This window comes from Balaenoptera ricei, chromosome 4 (genome assembly GCF_028023285.1).
Source record: "Balaenoptera ricei isolate mBalRic1 chromosome 4, mBalRic1.hap2, whole genome shotgun sequence".
Lineage (NCBI taxonomy): Eukaryota > Metazoa > Chordata > Mammalia > Artiodactyla > Balaenopteridae > Balaenoptera > Balaenoptera ricei.
Window position 1 is genome coordinate 148283167 of NC_082642.1, and position 23312 is coordinate 148306478.

The 23312-nt window shown below is 43.5% G+C and overlaps 1 long non-coding RNA gene across 1 annotated transcript in view; it reads right to left on the bottom strand.

The window, feature by feature from the left end:
* Positions 1-23312, bottom strand: part of LOC132364940 (uncharacterized) — a 124631-nt gene that overhangs the window by 36554 nt on the left and 64765 nt on the right. The window contains exon 2 of the long non-coding RNA XR_009502963.1: positions 2164-2216. This is a non-coding gene — a long non-coding RNA (uncharacterized LOC132364940). The remainder of the gene's footprint in view (positions 1-2163; positions 2217-23312) is intronic.

Sequence of the window (23312 nt, forward strand, 5' to 3'; positions counted from 1 at the left end):
TAAATGGCCAAATAGTAAATATTTCAGGCTTTGTTCAGGCCATTGCTCAACTCTGCTATTGTAGCACTAAAGCAACCACCAACAATACGTAAAAAAACAGGTGTAGCTGTGTTCCAATAAAACTTTATTTATAAGAACAGAACCGTGGGCTGTAATTCACCTACCCCAGTTCTAGTCCACAGCACGCTAGGAAGGAGGGGTGAGGCCGAGCACACTTAGGACACTCTTGTAAGAAACGGCAGGAATAAGCAAAGAGAGCTGGCAGATCTGAAACTACCCACCAAGACATGGAGCATAGCCCTTCATACCCAAGAGTATTCTTCTAAGACGAAAATCAAGTCTAGATACATGAGGTAGGAATTAGTTCTCAGCAACCTTTGTTCTCAAGCCACAAGTGTTTCTCCCTCACAGAAACAGCTTCTACTTTACCATGTGGCTGGTCTTCTGAACTGGGTGACACCCAGAATATGTCACCTGACGGAAGTTACACTATCATGTATGAAATATTCTTGCCCCCAAATTTGAACCTAAATCTGATCAAGACTTTAGTTTATAGGACATTTTGGGGACAATGAAACACATTAGGACTTCCCTGGTGGCGCAGTGGTTAAGAATCCACCTGCCAATGCTGGGGACACAGGTTCGATCCCTGGTCCCGGAAGATCCCACATGCCGCAGACCAGCTAAGCCCGTGCGCCACAACTACTGAAGCCCGCGCGCTCTAGGGCCCATGTGCCACAACTACTGAGCCTGCGCACCTAAAGCCCACGCTCCACAACAAGAGGAGCCACTGCAATGAGAAGCCCGCGCACGGCAACGAAGACCCAACGCAGCCAAAAATAAATAAAAATTTTTTAAAAACCTTTATTATAAAAAAAAAAAAAAACCTTTATTATAAAAAAAAAAAAAAAAAAACCCACGTTAAATGACAACACCAGAATGTTGGCAACAAAATCTACATTGTGGGGAAACACACAGATCCCGATCCAAGAGATTCAAAATATCCAAAAGATCCATCTTCTTGACCAAATATATCACAAGACAGAACAAGAGGACTTCCCTGGCGGTCCAGAAGTTAAGACTTCGTGCTCCCAATGCAGGGGGCACGGGTTCAATCCCTGGTCAGGGAAGATCCCGCATGCCCTGTGGCATAGCCAAAACTAAATTTAAGATTTTTTTTAAATAAATAAGTTAAAAAGTATGCCATGTTTTTAAATTTTAGAATTTTTTTTAATTAAAAAAAAAAAAGAACAAGAGAGGGACAGGAAACCTGTGTATTAAAAGAGACTTAGGGGCTTTCCTGGTGGCTCAGTGGTTAAGAATCCACCTGCCAATGCAGGGGACACAGGTTCAAGCCCTGGTCCGGGAAGATCTCACATGCCACGGAGCAACTAAGCCCGTGCGCCACAACAACTGAGCCTGAGCTCTAGAGCCCGTGAGCCACAACTACTGAGCCCACGTGCCGCAACTACTGAAGCCCATGCGCCTAGAGACCGTGCTCTGCAACAAGAGAAGCCACCGCAATGAGAAGCCCGCGCACCGCAACAAAGAGTAGCCCCCGCCCGCTGCAACTAGAGAAAGCCCGCGTGCAGCAAAGAAGACCCAATGCAGCCAAAAAATAAAAATAAAATAAAATAAACAAAGTTATGAAATAAATAAATAAATAAAAGAGACTTAAGAGACCTATCAACCAAATGCAATGTGTGGACTTTGTTTAAATCCTTTGACTACCCTGAGGTATTTTTAACTAACTGTGAAAAAATATTTCTTAGACAATCAGAGAAATCTGAACATGAATATTCAGTGATATTAAGAAATGAAGTATTGTTCATTTTTTATGTGTGATAATAGTATTCTGTTGATGTTTTAACAAAATGAATCCTTATCTTTTCAGAGCCATATTGAAATATTTATAAGTAAATCTGATTTTATTTTTAAATCCTCATCCTAAAATTCTTTCTTCAAGAAAATAACTTTGGTTGTTTTGATCCTGTAGAAGTCACTGCTTTTCAAATATACCCATGAATGAGGTGAAAGAATAGGGGGTGAAACTCAACAAACACCAAGGACAGATTTAGGGCTAAACGATAAACAAGTAAATTAAGAAGTTAATGTATTTATATACCCTTGATGGACCTAAAAGGTCCTTCAGAGCATACATACCATGTGGAGGTCAGGCTTCTGATAATGTTAACATCCGGAAAATAGCCATCAACCTGAAAATTAAAAAAAAAAAAAGACTTCTAAGTGGTAAACAGCTTTCACAAATCCCATGCACTTTACTTCATGAAAGGAAAAGAAGCACATCATTTATAAACTTGTATCAAACAAGGCATCAGCAAGAGCTAAAAGAGGAAAGAAACAAAGGACTTAGAATTAGACGCAGAGGAACAGGGCAACCCAAGAGTTTACGAAATAACGACACGGTCCACAGAGAGAAGACCTCCAAGACATCACCCTTATGCATCTTCCCAGAGTGGGAAACACAGATTCAACCAGGCTCAGAGTCCTGTTAAAGAAAGCAAGAAGGGCAATAAAGACACAGCTTAGGGGCTTCTCTGGTGGTGCAGTGGTTAAGAATCCGCCTGCCAATGCATGGGACACGGGTTCGAGTCCTGGTCCGAGAAGATCCCACATGCCTCAGAGCAACTAAGCCCGTGCGCCACACAACTACTGAGCCCACGTGCCACAACTATTGAAGCCCGTGTGCCACAACCACTGAAGCCCGCGTGCCTAGAGCCTGTGCTCCACTAGAAGCCACTGCAATGAGAAGCCCGCTCACCGCAACTAGAGAAAGCCTGTGTGCGGTAATGAAGACCCAACACAGCCAAAAATAAATATAAAATAAGTAAATAAATTAAAAAAAAAAGAAAAGACACAGCTTAAAATTATCTTCATTAAGATGGCTACAATTTAAGAAGCTAAATTACTCAATTAAAGGAAGAACAGGTTTTGAGGAAAGGCAGAATTGAGATCAGTGAGTATAAGTGAAGGCAGATTTTGAGCTTGAAACGGAGGCAGAGCTTCTCGACAATGAGAACCAGCCCCCAAGGGGGTGAATGGGGTCCTCATTTGCTGCCCTGAGGTACTAGACCCCTCACAGTGAGCTCCACATCACTCTCGACATTGGGTGAGGTTGGATCAGAGGTCCTTGAGGATCCTGAACAATTCCAAGGTTTTCTGGTGGGTAAAGTTAAAGAAAAAATTATTCTGATGCTTATTAAAACGGTAAGAAAGACATTTTTTAGGGCTATTGCAAAATAGGAGATGGGGCTCAACTCTGAATACAGCAAAGACACCTGAGGATTTACAGCAATCAGCGTGAGGCAGTCAGTGGACAGAAAATTACTCAGAGGAGACAGCAGGGTAGGGAGATTCTTATTAAACAAACAAGCAGTGGGATTTTTGCTGAAGGTAGCCTAGGGTGATCAGATATCGAGGGTGATCACATATCAAGAGTGGGTGATTCTCTCTGAACTGACTTAGCAGGATTCTTGCTAAAATTGGGCTAGGCAGGCCAAAGACAGGACAGGGGCCAAGGTCCAGATCTAGACAAAAACAGGACTCAGAGGAACCTGACTAAAGTCTGCTTAAGGAGAGAGTCTTTGTAATGTTAACTCCACCTTACAAATAGAAATGCCTAGAGATGGTGTCCAAAGTCACAGAGCAAGTATGAGCTGGTGCCAGCAACAGATCCCAGACTCCCAGATCCAAACTTGGTGACGTCAGTTACCCCCGCTGCCTCGTAAAACCTTGCACTGCATTAACACTTTTTAATTTCTCAAGTGCTTCCCGACATAATCTCTCTGTTTCCAAAATCCAGAAATGCTCATTTCTAAACATCAAGCTATCATAAGATAGGGGGAAACTACCTTTGAACACAATGCCACATGAGAGATTTATATACAATCCCCTGTAATACTCAAGCAGACTGGTTCATCATCATGAGGTATAATGAAGCCTTTTAAAGTGACCTTATAATAACAGGCATACAAATAAAATAGAAAGAAAAGTAAAAGACTGGATTTAAAAGCATCTGAAAAGAACAGGAAGTTTCCAATCACTAACAGGATTACAAAACCTCCATAGCACAAGCTAAGCAATTTCCCATGATGCCCAATCCCCAGGGAGAGCATTTACAGACGACAGAGCTGCTTCCTGCGCTCTTAAAAGTACCATCTACAGGATAAAAGTTATTTAAGAATCTAAAGGGCGACGTACTAAATATTCTCTGGTTGCCCTTTAGATTATTTCTCATCTTCTTCCACTGGGACCTGTGCCCTGGGAGGCTGACCTCTATGACCTGCATCCACCAGGCTCCCTTGCCCTCTGGCCCCTTAGGTACCAGTAGAAGCCAGGAGAGTAGGAGGAGGGGAAGGAAGGAAGGAGCATGCATCCCCTGCTTCTTCCCTGCAGGGTCACCTAGGGGTCTCTCCATCACAGGTCACAGTTTCTCTCAGGTGATCCTCTCCCTCTATCCTTACTTCTAGGGGTTAGAGGGTGCCATAGACTATATCCCCTCAAAATTCATACGTTGAAACCTAATCCCCAGTGTGATGGTAATAGGAGATGAGGCCTTTGGGAGTTGATTAGGTCATGAGGGTGGAGAACTCATAAGTGGGATTAGCGCCCTTATGAAAGAGACCCCAGAGAGCTCCCTCCCCCCTTCTGTCATGTGACAGTCATCTATAAGCCAAGAAGCAGGCCCTCACCAGACACCGAATCCTCCAGTGCCTTGATCTTGGACTTCCCAGCCTCCAGAACTATGAGAAATTTACAGCATTTATTCTGTTATAACAGTCTGAATGGACTAAGTCAGAGGGGTTTCCTCCTATCGCCCCAGTGTACCTCACTCCCCCTTTCTGTTTCTCAACCCCATGACACACCTTTATTAAACTTTCTTCTGTCACCTCTTTGTGCCATATACTTTCCTGCCCAGCTTCTGACTGACAGCAATGGAAAAAGAACAGGGGTAGAGAATTAAAAATTTAATTTTCCATATTTACTCTCAATTGGTGGTGGTTGGTAGGGGACCCAATTTTTAAGCTAGATTTCCTGGTATGTGTATGGGGAACGAGATGTGTTCAAGGACGCCCTGAGGGTAAGGGTTCCCATGAAAATCCAGGATTGATATACGGAACTTTGTATACATGTGCATTTTTCTGAAAAGAGAAATCCAGAAAGAAAGAGGTCAAAAATTTAATTGTATTTGCAAAAGTTAACCCAGAAATGGAGAGCCAGCACTGTAAGAGCAACACAGCACAGGGGACTTCCCTGGTGGTGCAGTGGATAAGAATCTGCCTGCCAATGCAGGGGACACGGGTTCGAGCCCTGGTCTGGGAAGATCCCACATGCCGCGGAGCAACTAAGCCCATGCACCACAGCTACTGAGCCCGCGCTCTACAGCACGCGAGCCACAACAACTGAGCCCACGTGCCACAACTACTGAAGCCCTTGTGCCTAAAGCCCATGCTCCGCAACAAGAGAAGCCACCGCAGTGAGAAGCCCGCGCACCACAATGAAGAGTAGCCCCCGCTCGCCGCAACTAGAGAAAGCCCGCGCGCAGCAAGGGAGACCCAACGCGGCCAAAAATAAATGAATAAATTAAAAAAAAAAAGAGAAACATAGCCCAGAAACAGTCACCGTGTGCCCAGGGGAAGAAAAATGACCAGGCTGACAGTGGGGACCCCGTGCCAGCTGCAGGAGCAGGAACACAGCCTCCTGCCCCCTCTGAGGGGCCGGGCTGCAGGAGGAACCACGGCCTCCGCTCGGCCCACCACCACCCGCCCCCAGGAGGCAGCTGCGATGGTATGTTCCCGCAAAACACTCATGGCTCATCACTCAACGGCTCCCTCCCAACAGTCAAGTGACATTTCGAAAGCTCATCGGCTCAGCAGGTGCTCGGATGCACAAGCAATAGCAAAAACAGTTCCGGGCTAAGGAGAATCTCATCCTGTTGTTCTGAAAAGCTTGGAGCATGGAGGCAAGGGAGAGTGTGGAAGGCAGCAAAGCAGGAGGAGGGAAAGCAGCAGACTAGCAGAGCTGACCCAACGGGAAATGCCCCAGAGCTGCTGGCAGGGGCCCCATCTGGAGGCAGGGGTGATCCCCACTGCGGAGTCAGCCCTTACCTTACAGACACGTGTGTACGTGGCCTGAGCCCAGCTCCGCCCCTCACCTGCTGTGTGACCGAGAATATGTGGCTCACCCTCTCTGGGCTACATACAGCTTCCCCCTTTACCATTCAGTACGAACTTCATAGGATCGTTGTGTGGGTCAATGAGAAAATGCCTCTAAGACCCAGTCAATGCCTTCCCAGGTATATTTTAGGATTCACGTCAGAGCTCTTCTCTACTTCCTTCGCTGTGGGGTGATCTCAGGTACAAACAGAAGCCTACAAAAGACTGATAAAATCAACCTTCCCTGGTGGCGCAGTGGTTAAGAATCCACCTGCCAGTGCAGGGGACACCAGCCCTGCAGGGAACCTGCAGGAGTTCGGGCCCTGGTCCGGGAAGATCCCACATGCCACGGAGCAACTAAGCCTGTGCACCACAGCTACTGAGCCTGCGCTATAGGGCCCACGAACCACAACTGCTGAAGCCCGCGTGCATACAGCCCATGCTCTGCAACAAAAGAAGCCACCGCAATGAGAAGCCCGCACACCGCAAAGAAGATCCAATGCAGCCAAAAATAAATAAATAAAACAAATTTTTTAAAAATTAAAAAAAAAAAAAAAAAATCAACCTCCAGTTCCACACCAGGATGGATGCCAAAAGGGAGTGACGAACCACTGGGGCAAGGGCACCTGAGAGGAACCAGAACCTCCATCCCATATGGAGCCTGTATATGTCCGTCCCCTGTGCCACTGTCCCTTTCCCGGCTATACCAGGGGCCTTAGCTCAGAGGCAGAGCCTGGAGCCAGATGGCCTTAGCTGACACTTGGCCCTGTCACGTACTGCCTGGGTGGCCTTGGGCAAGTTAGATTACCCCACTGACTCAGTTTCCTCAACTATAAATCAGGTACAATCATAATCATAGTACCTATCCTATTGTGAGGATTTTAAAAATTCATGTCAACTTCTTAGACTAGTGTCTGGCATACAGTAATAACTCAATAAATGCCAGCCGTGGTATTGCTCTGCACATTTCAGCTAGTTGCCAAGGCCCATCTCATAAGGAGGCAGCTGTGCTCTTAAGAGCAGCCAGACACTGGCACCACCAGCCCACAAGCCACGTACCACATACATCCTTGATTCTGAGATGTGTTTTGTATTTTAGCGTTCCTAAAATTACAATATACGTGCACATGTCACACAGCGGATTTTCTCATCTGTAAAATGGGGATAATAACAGCATCCAGCTCATGATTCATATATGCAAAATGCTTTGAACAGGGAGTGGCATCAGAAATTGTCCTCTGTGGGTATTACCCTCAGCATTATATTAATGATCTGACCTGCTGTAGGCCTTCCCACCCCAAGGGAATGTGAAAATTCTCCCTCGTTCCTCACTTGATCTGAGGATCACTTGATCCCTGGTACCTGAAGGTGCTGAGAGTGGGGCCCTAGTAAATTCCCAAAGAATGTGCGGAATTTCAGGTAGTTGCTAGATTTTTACCATCCCATCAGCTTCCTAGAACTGGTTACTTACAGGGAGTTGTTTAGAAGTTGCTGAGTTTGGTTCTGGGTTTTTTGAGGTTCCTTTTTTTTGCACCTTGAGTAATGTGCAGGTCACACTGTGGGTTTCCTGGTGACCCCTGGAAAACAACTGGCCTCCCACTAATCTGAAAGGGCCCCGTGGAAGACGGAGCTTTCGCAGAGGCACGAGAACCAATGGGAAGTGGAGAGATGGCAGCAGGAAGGGCATCCCAGTACAGCTGAAGATCAATGAATGAGCCCAAAACTGAGGCAAGTAAATCAATGGCCTCCACTGCCCGTAAAACTGTACTGTTTTCCCTTCCTCTTGCTTCATCATCTTCCCCGCTGCTTTGGAGGCAAGGGGAAGGACGAACAAACAAGGGTACATGCCGTGGAAGGCAAACCCCTAAGATCACAGATGCTGGGGCAGATGACCTGGATTCAAATGGTCCCCAACTATTCGCCGTGTGACCTTGGACCAGTCCACCAACTACTCCGTGCCTCAGTTTCCTCATCTGTAAGATGAGGATGGAAGTAGCTAAGAGGAGAATGAAGTTTACACGAATTAAGAGCACACACGAAGCTCCTGGAAACATGCCAGGCACACAGCAAGACCCTGCAGAGCGCCAGCCACTATCACGCTACGGTACCTGTGCCCCAGGAGCCCTGCGAGGGGAAAAGTGGTTCAGTGAAGCTGGGGTTTTTGGGGGGGAGAGGGGGTCTTTGCTATTTCCCAGCACCAGTGACATGGGAAGATGACTGGAGACAAATGGAACAGAATGCCAATGGCAGCCACTCCACGTACAAACTGTTACCGGTGTTCTCTGGGCCTCAGCTTCCTCACCAGACACGTGGGGTTTCGCTTCCTTACCTCTCAGGGCTGTCATGAGAAATGAGGGGGGCTTCCCTGGCGGCGCAGTGGTTGAGAATCTGCCTGCCAATGCAGGGCACACGGGTTCGAGCCCTGATCCCGGAAGATCCCACATGCCACGGAGCGACTAGGCCCGTGAGCCACAACTACTGAGCCTGCGCATCTGGAGCCCGTGAGCCACAACTACTGAGCCTGCGCGTCTGGAGCCCGTGAGCCACAACTACTGAGCCTGCGCGTCTGGAGCCTGTGCTCCGCAACAAGAGAGGCCGCGACAGTGAGAGGTCCGCGCACCGCGATGAAGAGTGGCCCCCGCTCGCCGCAACTAGAGAAAGCCCTCGCACAGAAACAAAGACCCAACACAGCCAAAAATAAATAAATAAATTAATTAATTAATTAAAAAAAAAAAAAGAGACAGCAGGGAACTTGTTCTTAAAAAAAGAAATGAAGGGGGTGGGGTGAGATGTGACAGGGTGAGAGCGTGTCATGGACATATATACACTACCAAATGTAAAATAGATAGCTAGTGGGAAGCAGCCGCATAGCACAGGGAGATCAGCTCGGTGCTTTGTGACCACCTAGAGGGGTGGGATGGGGAGGGTGGGAGGGAGGGAGATGCAAGAGGGAAGAGAAATGGGAACATATTGTATATGTATAACTGATTCACTTTGTTATAAAGCAGAAGCTAACACACCATTGTAAGGCAATTATACTTCAATAAAGATGTTTAAAAAAAAAAGAAAAAAGAAAAAGAAAGATAATGAAAAAAAAAAAAAAAAAGAAATGAGAACACACTATGTAGGCATCACATAAATGGTACTTCTTGTCATCTCTCCCCCCTCCCTGGAGTGTAAAGAAGGCAGAAAAAGCCAAAACGCTACGGTCAGCATGGCTAGTGAGGTTTTCCTACCAAAAAAGCAAGACAGCAGCCCACTTTTCCCAGGCCCGCTCAGGATGCCCATCTTCCAGCACTAAGATGTCAGCCATTTTCCACCAAAGGCCCAGAGATCAGGATTCAGGGTTAGTAAAACCCTGCAGAAAAGGGGAAAAAGCCTAGGTTTTGGAAGTCCTCCTCAGCAAAGACCTCTCACCAAAGGCTACAGGGGCTAATTGACAGCTACATCAGGACACGGAGCCTGAATCATTAGCAAGAAGGGCTAGGGAAGGTCGCTTTTCTATAAACATCTGAAGGATAGAGTGTAGATAAATGTCAAAAACAATGCCAAAAACGACTGCATACTACTTGCTTACACAGCTTTTTCCTTCTTCAGACAAATGATAAAACGCTTCTGAATATAAATCATCTTCAATTAAGACATTTCTGTTGGAAAGCACTTTTGGCAGGACGAACGAAAGTATTTGCCACTGTTCTCCAACTTGGAGCTTTCAAGGTTGGCACGGCGATTTATTTTTGTTGATTAAACAAAATACAAATGGAAAGGGCCTAAAAATTGATTTGCCAATTAAACTCAATGATTCTTAACAATGAAATGTGCTTTATTAGCTTTGCCAGCGTTATAAAAATGCCTCCTAGCTTTCCTGCTGCTTTCAGGATTTACACCATTGATACGTGTGCTGACAGAAAGATTAAGTAAGGACGGGATGATGCAAAATGTGTCTTCTGTTTTGCTGGAACGGAAGGAGGGGAAACGATTAAGGGCTTGGGCCATTTCAGAGAGAACGTCTGCCCAGCATTCGTAATTCTTGAAAAAATGATTTGGGTTGAGTAAGGGGACCGTTGTCACTCATTTTGTGTGTACTTGTTCTTTGGCAAATTACAGATTCACTAATAGAGGCCAATTTGCTGGGATGAAAACAATCACAATTAAGCAAATTCTTCATTTTCTCTTTTCACTTTTCAAAGGGATGAGTGTCCAGATAGGCAGCCATCCAAATGATGGGTGTCAGATGCTTCTGCAAAATGGACCAATGTACAGAGGGGCCCAGAAGCCTACTTTGGTCCAGCGCAAAATTTTTCTGAATTGCAACCATGAAATCCAGACCACAACTGCAATAAATTCACATACAACAGCCATAGACCCAAGCCAGCAGAATGCTGATGCTTCCTGGTGGTCAGAGCATGGACGTAGCAGGCTGCTATGCATTTTTAAACTTGATTGTACATAATTGTTCATCACTGACCCACTCTCCAACCCTCCTGGGCTGGAACATGTTGCTAGGCAACCAATTTTGCTCTGTATACTTTCTGAAAGCTAGTGAGGCAACAACAAAGTGTCAACTAAGTGAATACTAACCATTAGAGACAGGTTCAAATAAAAAAAGGATGCCCAGTTTCCTTAAAGCACGTCCATCTCATGTTCTTTCCTTATGCAGACACATATTTCCCACGTCTTACAACTCAGCAAATAAGCTCTCTTAGGTTGAATTGGATGGAACTGCCCTTTTGGTAGCTCAATTTGGCAATTCATACAGTTCAACCTAATAACTTGAAAGAAATTCACGCAGACTGTAAAACAGAGGAAACATAATCCTCTGCTAGTATAATCACAGTTGTGCTTTGTATCAGTAACATATCATTTACCTAGTGCACACATTTCTGGAAATTGTTTTTATAAAAGACAGTTGGGGGAGGCAGCCTGCATCATTTTGCAAATGCCTGAATAAGCAGTCACATTTCTTTTTCCATTTTAGGCTATTACACACTGATCTATTTCTTGTACAATAATCCACACATTCCCTGCCTTTTCAAATGCTTGGAGCCACAGGGAATGGGACTCAATTTATTTTTCCTAATTCGAGATCAGGAACACCAGAGGATGCCCTAAAGATGAAGACAGAGGACATGAACTGCCAAGCACAGGAAAGAAGTTCATTTAAGGGGAAAGAGGTGGGAAGGCAGGACAGCTGGTATCAGAGAACACGATGCTGGTCTGGGAAAGCCAGTGAAATCGAGTGACTCTCCATGTCCAAGGCAGCTGAGAGCACACAGTCAAGGAGAACTGGGAAAACATAATGGGCCCAAGTCAGCTCGCAGAATACCTCCAGGAAGTTTTAGAGTCTCTGTCAGAAGTCCTGAAAAATGACCAGCTTGGGCCATGCATATGAGTAGATGATCAACCTCATTAACAAACAATTGGTAGGGACTTCCCTGGCGGTCCAGTGGGTTAAGACTCTGCGCTTCCAATGCAGGGGACATGGGTTCAGTCCCTGGTCAGGGAAATAAGATCCCACGTGCCATGTGGCACAGCAAAGAAAAAAAAAAAATTGGTAAAAATAATAATAAGGTGAAGGGAGAATTCACAGTGAAGTTTAAGTTTAAATTTCTGCCCATACTGAGCAAGTTTGAATATGTCTGCCATTATGATTTTCTAGCAACCAACATTAATTGTATCTAAAACTACTAAGTTACAACTTATAAACTAGACACATGTAAACTTTACATTGGGTAAATGGCAAACTATCTTAAGAAGACAATAGAAAGGTTATTGCCCATACCCAGATGAGTCCTATTAAAATATAGCCAGGCTTTCTGTTTAGTCTGGATTTGCTTTATTACATGCTTATAATTAAAAAGAAAAAAATAAACAATACAGAAACATATAAAGTTAATAGGTGGAAAGTTTTCTCTTCAAGTCATTACTACCCTCATTTTCACTCCCCAGAGGTAAGCGCCAATTTGTTTACTTACTTTTAGCAAAAGTGGCATCCTAGGCATATCCCAGCATCTTGCTTTTTTCCCTCAACATTACAACATAGAAGCTAGTTTTAAATAGAGTCCTCTGGAGTATTCAATTCACCAGACCATTTGCCCACAGTTTCAAAATAAAGCTTCTCATAGAGTAAGAGTCACCCTTCCTCTCTGAGTTGACAACAATTTAAAGACCAACAAGGAACAGAGCCAACATTTTATAATAACTATAAATGGAATATAACCTTTAAAAATTGGGAATCATTATGTTGTATACCTGAAACTTACATAATACTGTACATCAACTACACCTCAGTAAAAAAGAAATAAATAACAATAAAGACCGTCAAAAGCAGTATCAATTATTCAATTATTCATCTCCCAAAAGCTCCAAGACACACTTCTAGAAGCCCAGGAATAAGGAAAGAAATTTTTTTCAAATCAGTAGATATTTCCCAGGAAATTCAGCCCAACACAAACGGGGCTCCCAAGAAGCAGCTGGTTCCCACCACAAATGGGTGCCTTGAGTTGGAGTCTCAAAGGAGAGACATCTATATCACAAAAAAAGAGAAAGAGAGAGAAATGAAATCCAGAAACATCGAAGACTGATATCAAGCGCCAACTGCTAGGGCTTCCCTGGTGGCGCAGTGGTTGAGAATCTGCCTGCCAATGCAGGGGATGCGGGTTCGAGCCCTGGTCTGGGAAGATCCCACGTGCCACGGAGCAACTAAGCCCGTGAGCCACAAGTACTGAGCCTGGGCGTCTGGAGCCTGTGCTCCGCAACAAGAGAGGCCGCGACAGTGAGAGGCCCGCGCACGGCGATGAAGAGTGGCCCTCACTCGCCCCAGCTGGAGAAAGCCCTCGCACAGAAACGAAGACCCAACACAGCCAAAAATAAATTAATTAATTAATTTAAAAAAAAATAAAAAACTTCCTATTTAAAAAAAAAAAAAAAGAGCCAACTGCTAAATTAAATTCTGAAGCCCAGTGCTACAAAGTGGGAGAAGAATGTTATTTCAACAGGGACATTTTTTTTTTAAATTTTTATTTATTTATTTATTTATTTTTGGCCGTGCTGGGTCTTCGTTTCTGTGCAAGGACTTTCTCTAGTTGCGGCAAGCGGGGGCCACTCTTCATCGCAGTGCGCGGGCCTCTCACTATCGCGGCCTCTCTTGTTGCGGAGCACAGGCTCCAGACGCGCAGGCTCAGTAATTGTGGCTCACGGGCCTAGTTGCTCCGCGGCATGTGGGATCTTCCCAGACCAGGGCTCGAACCCGTGTCCCCTGCATTGGCAGGCAGACTCTCAACCACTGCGCCACCAGGGAAGCCCCTCAACAGGGACATTTTGAACCCCCTGTAAAGGAAATTTGGAGCCTGCTGGGAGCCAGCAACTATTAAGACAAGGAACAACAAAAACACTTTCATGAGCGTTAGGACCGTCACAGAAAAGCAGAGACTGACAGAACTGTGGTGTGTGCTACATGAATTCCACATTGCCCCAACTCGAGAATTACCAAGTCATATTTCAGGTTGTATTTTCTTTACTTAAGGGAGACAGCTGCAGACTTAAATTCTGAAGCCGACAGTCTTAACTTCAGCTCTACAAACAGACTTTAAGAAAGTCAGTTCCTCTCTTTAGATGTCAGTTTTCTTGTCTATAAAATGAGAAGGCTTAACTAAGGGAACCCTAAAATCTTTAATATGACTTATTCCTATAATTCTGTTTGGTTAAACTATGTTTATGGACAGACAGATGGATGGCTGGATGAACGGATGGATGGCTGGATAGAGGGAAGAACGATGGAGGGACAGATGGATGGATGGATAGGTGGGTGGTTGGATGGATGGATGCTAGATGGATAGATGGATGGATGGATAGTTGGATGGATAATAGATGGATAGATGGATGGATGGATAGGTGGATGGATGATCGATGGATGATGAATGGATAGATGGATGGATAATGGAAGATGGATGGATGGATGAATGGATGGATGGGTGGATGACAGATGGATGAATGAATGGACGGATGATAGATGGATGGATGAATGATGGATGATGAATGGATAGATGATGGATGGATGGGAAGCAGTGGTCTACTGAGTGGGATTGTACAGGCTCATGACCAATTGTTAAAAAGTTTTAAAATACTGTGGCCAATCGACATCATGTTGGTAGCTTGGAATCAGCCATGATGGGAATATTTACATCATGGAAATCGGCAAACACTACAAATCAGGCCCTCTTATTCACCCCTGAAGTCACTTTACCAAAACATCACTGATGGAATAGAAGGAAGAAGGAAAAGAAGGGGAGAATGGAGACGAAGCGGCAGTATCTATGTGTAAACAGTCCTCCAAGTGGGCTATCCCCCCATTATCTCCATGTGGATACACTTACTTTATTCTCTGCCTGAAACACCATTACTCAGCTTTGCCTGAATAACCGGAACTTGCCCAAAGCTCAGCTCAAGCATCACCTCTTTTAGGAAAGCCATCCCTGAGGTCTGCCCTTAGTCTGTGTGAGATACCCCCTGCACCCAGCATGCTCCCACCGCATGCTGTAATGACCTCCCTCTGCCCTCTCAGGCAACACCTACAATACAGAGTGGCCACTGTCCGTTTAGCCAGCCCCACTAAGCTCTCAGCTAATTCAGGACAGCACCTACGCATTCTAGCTTCTGGTGCTCAATGCTCAGCACAAACCCAGGCACACAGTCACCACCCAATAAGTACATTTTGAAATAAAGCAACAGTTTTAACTGCAAGGCAGAGCAAAAGTGTTTACGGGTTAAAAGGTTTTAGCCTCAAAGAGCTGCACTTATTCTATCCCAGTCATAATTGTGTAATTGGAGATTTTTCAAGAGTTTAAGCTTTTCAAGTCCACTTTCCCCTAGATTGTGGTTTTCCATTAAATCAGTTAACCTACATTTATCACAAAACAGTGCAGTGTGTCACTGACCCACTTTGTTTCATTTCTTTGCTACTCAATGACATCCACATGTCACTATGAATTGCATTTTTAAATAAAGAATTAAATATATTTGCCCTGGATTTACCCAAGCGAGCTCTGAGAGCATTGGGATTCACCCTCGGGTTCCATTGCCTAATCTATTAAAGTGGCTTCGAGCAACTACTTAAGCTTTCTCATCCTTAGCTATCCAATCCATTAGGTGAAGACAGAAGACTAAAAATAACACAGACCAGAAGCTACCACACTGCCCTGTGCCAGAGTAAAGGCAGGCTCACCAACCCTGACCTCAACAATGCCCAGTATTACTGTGAGTAGAACTACACACAGCTGTCACCATTGGAAAAAAAGAAAATGTTTTCATCTGCTTGGGCTGCCATAACAAAACACCACAGGCTGGGTGACCTAAACAACAGAAATGTATTGCCTCACAGTTCTGGAGGCTGAAAGTCCAAGATCAAGGTGCCGGTAGGGTTGGCTTCTGGGGAGATCTTTCTTCCTTGTCTTAGAGTTGGCCACCTTCTCACTGTGTCCTCACATGGCCTTTCCTCTGTGTACACACAGAGAGAGAAGGAGCTCTGGTGTCTCTTCCCCTTCTTATAAGGACGTTATCCCTATTGGATTAGGGACCCACACTTTTGATCTCATTTAACCTTAATTATCTTCTTAAAGGCCCTATATCCAAATGCAGTCACGGGGGGATGGGGGGAGGACATAGAGTTTCAACAGAGGGGAACCACAATTCAGTCCATAATGGAAAACTACTGAGCACCTACTGGGTACTAATACCTACTATTCTTCACAAGGGAAAGAATCTTTCTCCACTCTCCTGGAAGGAAAAAACTAGACCTCTGTTCTGGGTTGAATTATGTCCCCCACCCAAATTCATATGTCAAAGTCCTAACCCACAAAAACGTCATAATGTGATCTTATTTGTAAATAGGGTCACTGCAGATGTTATTAGTTAATATAAGGTCATACTGGAGTAGGGTGGCCCCCAATCCAATATGACTAGTGTCTTCATAAAAAGGGGAAATTTGGACATAGATGGGCTCACTGGGAGAACACCATGTGAAGATGAAGGCAGAGATCAGGGTGACAATGCCACAAGCCAAGGAACTCCAATGATTGCTAGCAAACTGCCAAAAGCTGGGGAAAAAAGCATGGAACAGATTCTCCCTCACAGCATTCAGTGGGAAACTTGACCTTGGACTTTCAGCCTCCAGAACTATGAGACAATAAGTTTCTGTTGTTTAAGTGGCCCAGTTTGAGATACTTCGTTGTGGCAGCCCTAGGAAACTAATACAAGCTCTCTTTCAACATCCCCTAACTCACTCCTCCCAGGAAAGAAGAGGACTTCCCTAGCTGGCGGATTGGGAGAAGATACGGAACACATGATGCCTGGTGCCTTCTGGATTCTCTCTTTTGGAGCCAATCACCTTCCGGACTTACCTTTTCCTTCTCTGCCCTGTTCCTGGGGTTGACCAGCCCTACAAGTGGGGAAGGGAGGTGAGCAAGCCCATTTGTCTCTCACCTCTAAGCCTGTTTTCCAACCAGCTTTTTCTGTAATAATGCTGATCTTCTGACCCCCGTCTGTCTGAATTCTCTGTTAGATTCATCAACTGGCTCTAAACTCTGGAGTGAGAAGGGGGGCAATAATTATCACCCTTCAAACCTTCACAGTGCCTTTCACATAGCTCCATCACTGAATTCTCGTGACACTCCAACACTCTCACATACAAGGGAAGCAGCTGAGACTCATGAAGATTTTGTATCTTGACCATAGTCCCAGAACTACTGGGTGGGGAGCCAGGAGTCCAACCCACATCTTCTGACGGCAAATCCTACATTCTTTCAATGAGAATCACTGTTCTGACTTATTACAGCAAGTCAAGTATTCAACAAGAAGATGAAAAAAGGTAAAAGTCTTTGTTAAAGATCTTGAGAAGAGTAGAAGAGAAAAATCCAGTTAGTTACCATAAAGAGCTAATAAAGGTGATTAGGCCTGGGCTCTTACAAGCCAGATAGTACTTAGACACTTACTAAACTACCCACGAGGAACAGCTTTTCCATGCTGGGGGAAAACTCTGAAAATGTTAAGCTTATTAGTAAGACTGGTTCAAGTACAGTCCTACTTAAGTATCAAGCCAGAACTACTTGGACACAGGCAATGTCTGTTGGCCTGTAGACTCCAATAAGCTGCCACTATTAAAAAAAAATAAAATAACACACTTAGAAAAGAGTTAACACCTATCGTTCTGAAACTATTCCAAAAAATTGCAGAGCAAGGAATACTCCCAAACTCATTCTATGAAGGCACCATCACCCTGATACCAAAACCAGACAAAGATACCACAAAAGAAGAAAATTACAGACCAATATCGCAGATGAACATAGATGCAAGAATCCTCAACAAAATACTAGCAAATGAAATCCAACAATATATTAAAAGGATCATACACCATGATCAAGTGGGATTTATCCCAGGGACGCAAGGATTTTTCAATATCCGCAAATCAATCAGTGTGATACACCACATTAACAAACTGAAGAACAAATACCATATGATCATCTCAATAGATGCAGAAAAAGCTTTTGACAAAATTCAACACTGATTTATGATAAAAAACAAAAACAAAAACTCTCCTGAAAGTGGGCATAGAGGGAACATACCTCAAAATAATAAAGGCCATATATGACAAACCTACAGCTAACATCATACTTAACGGTGAAAAGCTGAAAGCATTTTCTCTAAGATCAGGAATAAGACAAGGATGTCCACTCTCACCACTTTTGTTCAACATAGTTTTGGAAGTCCTAGCAATGGCAATTAGAGAAGAAAAAGAAATAAAAGGAATCCAAATTGGAAAAGAAGAAGTAAAACTGTCACTGCTTGCAGATGACCTGATACTATACGTAGATAATCCTAAAGATGCTACCAGAAAACTACTAGAGTCATCAACGAATTCAGTAAAGTTGCAGGATACAAAATTAATACACAGAAATCTCTTGCAATTCTATAACTAACAATGAAAGATCAGAAAGAGAAATTAAGAAAACAATCCCATTTACCAACCCATCAAAAGGAATAAAATACCTAGGAATAAACCTACCTAAGGAGACAAAAGACGTGTACTCTGAAAACTATAAGACGCTGATGAAAGAAACCAAAGATGACACAAATAGATGGAAAGATATTACACATTCTTGGACTGGAAGCATCAGTATTGTCAAAATGACTATACTACCCAAGGAAATCTACAGATTCAATGCAATCTCTATTAAATTACCAATGACATTTTTCACAGAACTAGAACAAAAAAATTTTTAATTTGTATGCAAACACAAAAGACCCCGAAGAGCCAAAGCAATCTTGAGAAAGAAAAGTGGAGCTGGAGGAATCAGGCTCCCTGACTTCAGACTATACCACAAAGCTACACTAATCAAAACAGCATGGTACTGGCACAAAAACTGACTTATAGATAAATGGAACAGGATAGAAAGCCCAGACATAAACTCACATACCTATGGTCAATTCATCTATGACAAAGGAGGCAAGAACATACAATGGAGAAAAGACAGCCTCTTCAATAAGTGGTGCTGGGAAAACTGACAGCTCCATGTAAAAGAATGAAGTTAGAACATTCTCTAACACCATACACAAAAGAAACTCAAAATGGATTAAAGACCTAACTGTAAGACTGGACACTTTAAAACTCTTAGAGGAAAACACAGGCAGAATACTCTTTGACATAAATCACAGCAATATCTTTCTGCAACCAACTCCTAGAGCAATGAAAATAAAAATAAAAATAAACAAATGGGACCTAATTAAACTTAAAAGTTTTTGCAGAGCAAAGGAAACCATAAACAAAACAAAAAGACAACCCTCAGAATGGGAGAAAATATCTGCAAATGAAGCAACCAACAAGGGGTTCATCTCCAAAATATACAAACAGCTCATGCAACTCAGTATCAAAAAAACAAACAACCCAATCAAAAAAATGGGCAGAAGACCTAAATACACATTTCTCCAAAGAAGACATACAGATAGCCAAAAAGCACATGAAAGAAAAGATGCTCAACATCACTAATTATTAGAGAAATGCAAATCAAAACTACAATGAGGTATCACCTCACACCAGTCAGAATGGCCATCATCAAAATGTCTACAAACAATAAATGCTGGAGAGGGTGTGGAGAAAAGGGAAACTTCCTACCCTATTGGTGGGAATGTAAATTGGTACAACCACTATGAAGAACACCTTAAATAACTAAAAACAGAACTACCATATGATCCAGCAATCCCACTCCTGGGCATATATCTAGAGAAAACCATAATTCAAAAAGAGACATGTACCCCAATGTTCACTGAAGCACTATTTACAATAGCCAAGGCATGGAAGCAACCTAAATGTCCATCGACAGATGAATGGATAGATAAAGAAGGTGTGGTACATATGTAGAATGGAATATTACTCAGCCATAAATAAGAATGAAATAATGCCATTTGTAGCAACATGGATGGACCTAAAGATTATCATACTAAGTGAAGTAAGTCAGACAGAGAAGACAAATATCATATGATATCACTTATATGTGGAATCTAAAAAAATGATACAAATGAACTTATTTACAAAGCAGAAATAGACTCACAGACATAGAAAACAAACTTATGGTTACCGAATGGGAAAGGAGGGTGAAGGATTAATTAGGAGTTTGAGATTAACATATACACACTATCATATAAAAAACAGGTAATCAACAAGGACCTACTGTATAACAAAGGGAACTCTACTCAATATCCTGTAACAACTTAATGGGAAAAGGATCTCAGAAAGAATGGATATATGTATATGTATAACTGAGTCACTTTGCTGTACCCCTGAAGCTAACACAACATTGTAAATCAACTATACTCCTAAAATAAATAAATTAATTAATTTAATTAAATAGTGGGAACTCACAACTTTCCACTATAGACCCATTTTTTTTTTATTCTTTGAGTTTTTATTTCTAGTGCCATCTGTCACATTCCCCTTAATAGTTTTTTTTTTAATTTTGATTGGTGCATATTTAGGTATACATAAAACTTTTTCAGATTCTTTTCCATTTTAGGTTATTACAATATATTGAATATAGTTCCCAATACTACACAGTAGGTCCTTGTTGTTTATCTATTTTATATATAGTAGTGTGTATCTGATAATCTCAAACTCCTAATTTACCCCTCCCCCTCCTTTCCCCTTTGGGAACCATAAGTTTGTTTTCTATGTCTGTGAGTCTATTTCTGCTTTGTATATAAGTTCATTTGTATCATTTTTTTAGATTCTACATAAGTGATACCATATGATATTTGTCTTTCTCTGTCTGATTTACTTCACTTAGTATGATAATCTCTAGGTCCACCCGTGTTGCTGCAAATGGCATTACTTCATTCTTTTTCATGGCTGAGTAATATTCCACTATATATATGGACCACATCTTCTTTATCCATTCATCTATCGGTGGACATTTAAGTTGCTTCCATGCACTATAGAGCCATTTTTTTCTCTTTGTCTCTTCTTTCCTCGTACCTGCCAATTGTTTAGACTTGCTGGTGGTGGCTAGTATCATTGTACATCGGGGTTAAAGAGGTGGGAGTACTCTGAAATGAATAGCTTCTTAAGAAACCATCCTATGTCCAAACTATAGAACAGAAGTACACTTTTGCTTGTAACTCACTAACTGACCTGATAGAGGCAATGGAATGATCTAGACACACTAAAAATAAAATTTAATCTAGATCTGTACAAACTTCTATTAGAAACATACGTTAAAATACAATCAACAACACAAGAAAGACAGGAACAAATGTGACTCCATGTCATCTAGAAAACGGAAAGCTCAAGGAGATGACTGTGTCGTGTGGCTGCAAAAGAAAAAGGAAAAAAACCACATGCCGTAAAAGCTAGGAAGGGATCTACAAAAATGAAGGATCATGATCAAAGCACAGCTGGAATAATGGGATCAGCTACAGGAAACCCAACTCATTTCAAAGAGGTCTTTGACAGTTTGGAGAACAACCCAGAAAAGGAAGCAGCAAGAATCCTGTGTGGGGCTTCCCTGGTGGCACAGTGGTTAAGAATCCACCTGTCAAGGCAGGAGACACGGGTTCGAACCCTGGTCCAGGAAGACCCCACATGCCACGGAGCAACTAAGCCTGCATGCCAAAACTACTGAGCCTCCGCTCTAGAGCTGCGAGCCACAACTACTGAGCCCACGTGCCACAACTACTGAAGCCCATGCACCTATAGCCCGTGCTCCACAGCAAGAGAAGCCACTGCAATAAGAAGCCCATGCACCGCAATGAAGAGTAGCCCCCGCTCACCGCAACTAGAGAAAGCCCGCTTGTAGCAACGAAGACCCAACGCAGCCATAAATAAATAAATAAATATATTTAAAAAAGAATCCTGTGTGGTCTAAAAAGAAAGCCCAAGGAATGAGAGCTATAGGAAATGGCGAAGTTTAACCTGGAAAGAGAGATAAAGGGAAGACACAGCCACAATCTTCAGATACTTGAGGGCTCTCGGGCCAATTGGTGAAGGCACCGGAAGAGGGGATTTCAGCTCAATATAAATTAAAATTAGAGATGCCCCCCAAAAATGGAAAGAGGGGATAGAATTTTAATCTCCAGTAGTATTCAGGGGAACAGATAGAGGCCCATAGGTCACAGATGTTATAAAAGGGGTTCCTGTATTAAGACAAAAGTGAGTTTGGATGACCAACAATGTTCCTCTCAGCTCAACAATAAAATCCAACCCAGACCCCAAGGTGATGTTGATACCTCTAACCTGAGCCCTAAGCTCCTTGTTGGGGGGACTTCTTGCTAATCACGCACCTTGACTTGCACGCACACCTAAAGATCCAAACTTCTAGTCACCTGGGATGCACCTGGCATGAGAAAATCAAGAAAGGAATTCTTTTTTAGTTCCCTACGCTGTAGCAATCTGCTTTGTTTCTGTCTGGTAATGGCTTTGCTGGCAGGTGGGAGGAAAGAGCACAGGGCGGGAGCACATAAGCGCAGCAGAAGGGTGAAGCGATGTGCAAGCTGACATTCGGGGACACACCCACCTGCCAGCCTGTGTGCATCTGGCCAAGTTCATTTCAGGCTTGCCAGTCCTTAACCAAACCAGAAGCAGCCCCAGGCAAGGCCACCCTAATGCAGAAAACATCGTGGGAGACCTTGGCAGTGACCCAGAGCAAGGTAAAGACTGTACCAACCATTAAATTATAATAATAATGGATACCATTTATCAAGCTCCTACCGTGTCAGGTTCTGTGCATATATAATCTATAATCATCACTGTCAAACCGGTAGAGAAGCTGTCGTACCAATATTAAAATGACGGTACAAAAGCGCAGAGGCTAAGTGGCCTGCCCAAAGCCCTGCCGATAGTTAATAAAGATACAAACCCAGATGTATCTGGCTCCGAGGCCATGGTCCTGGCCTCACACCACATCATGCTGCCTCTCTCATGCTGACTCCTCCCATTAAGTCCTTAGACTCACATTTAGAAAGGAGGCATCTTCTAAACATAAATGAAGATAAGCAGCGGGAGTTCCCTGGCGGTCCAGTGGTTAGGACTCAACACTTTCCCTGCCATGGCCTGGGTTCAATCCCTGGCCGGGGAACTAAGACCCCACAAGCCGCGCGGCACAGTCAAAAAATAAAAAGAAGATAAGTAGACCACAAGCAGTCACTAAAGCAAATGGTGCCTCGGACCCCACCACCCTGGGGGCAAACACCACCCCTCTCCTCTGTTTAACGAAGTCTGAGGTCTTGAAAAAGCACACACACAACTACACCACATGCTTCCGCCCGAAAGAGTCAGTGTGTAAATGGCAGAGTGGGTTTCATGCCAAGGAGCGGGAGCTGGTTTATTTCAGTCTCAGTGTTAAGACAGCCAGCACCAGGTTGAGGCTGAGAAATGCTCCTTCTAATTAAAACTTTATTTTCAAACACATGTCACACTTGCAACATCGTGAGACTCATTTCTTGCTTTGTGGATGTCTCAGAGTAGAAGCAGCTGCTCTGTGACAGCCTCTTGCATTCATTCTAGGACAACCAGAGGATCCCCAGGGGCAAAGATTCATGGTGACACCCAGGATAGTGGCACAGTAGGCCCTTCTAGCACTCAAGAGGGCAGCA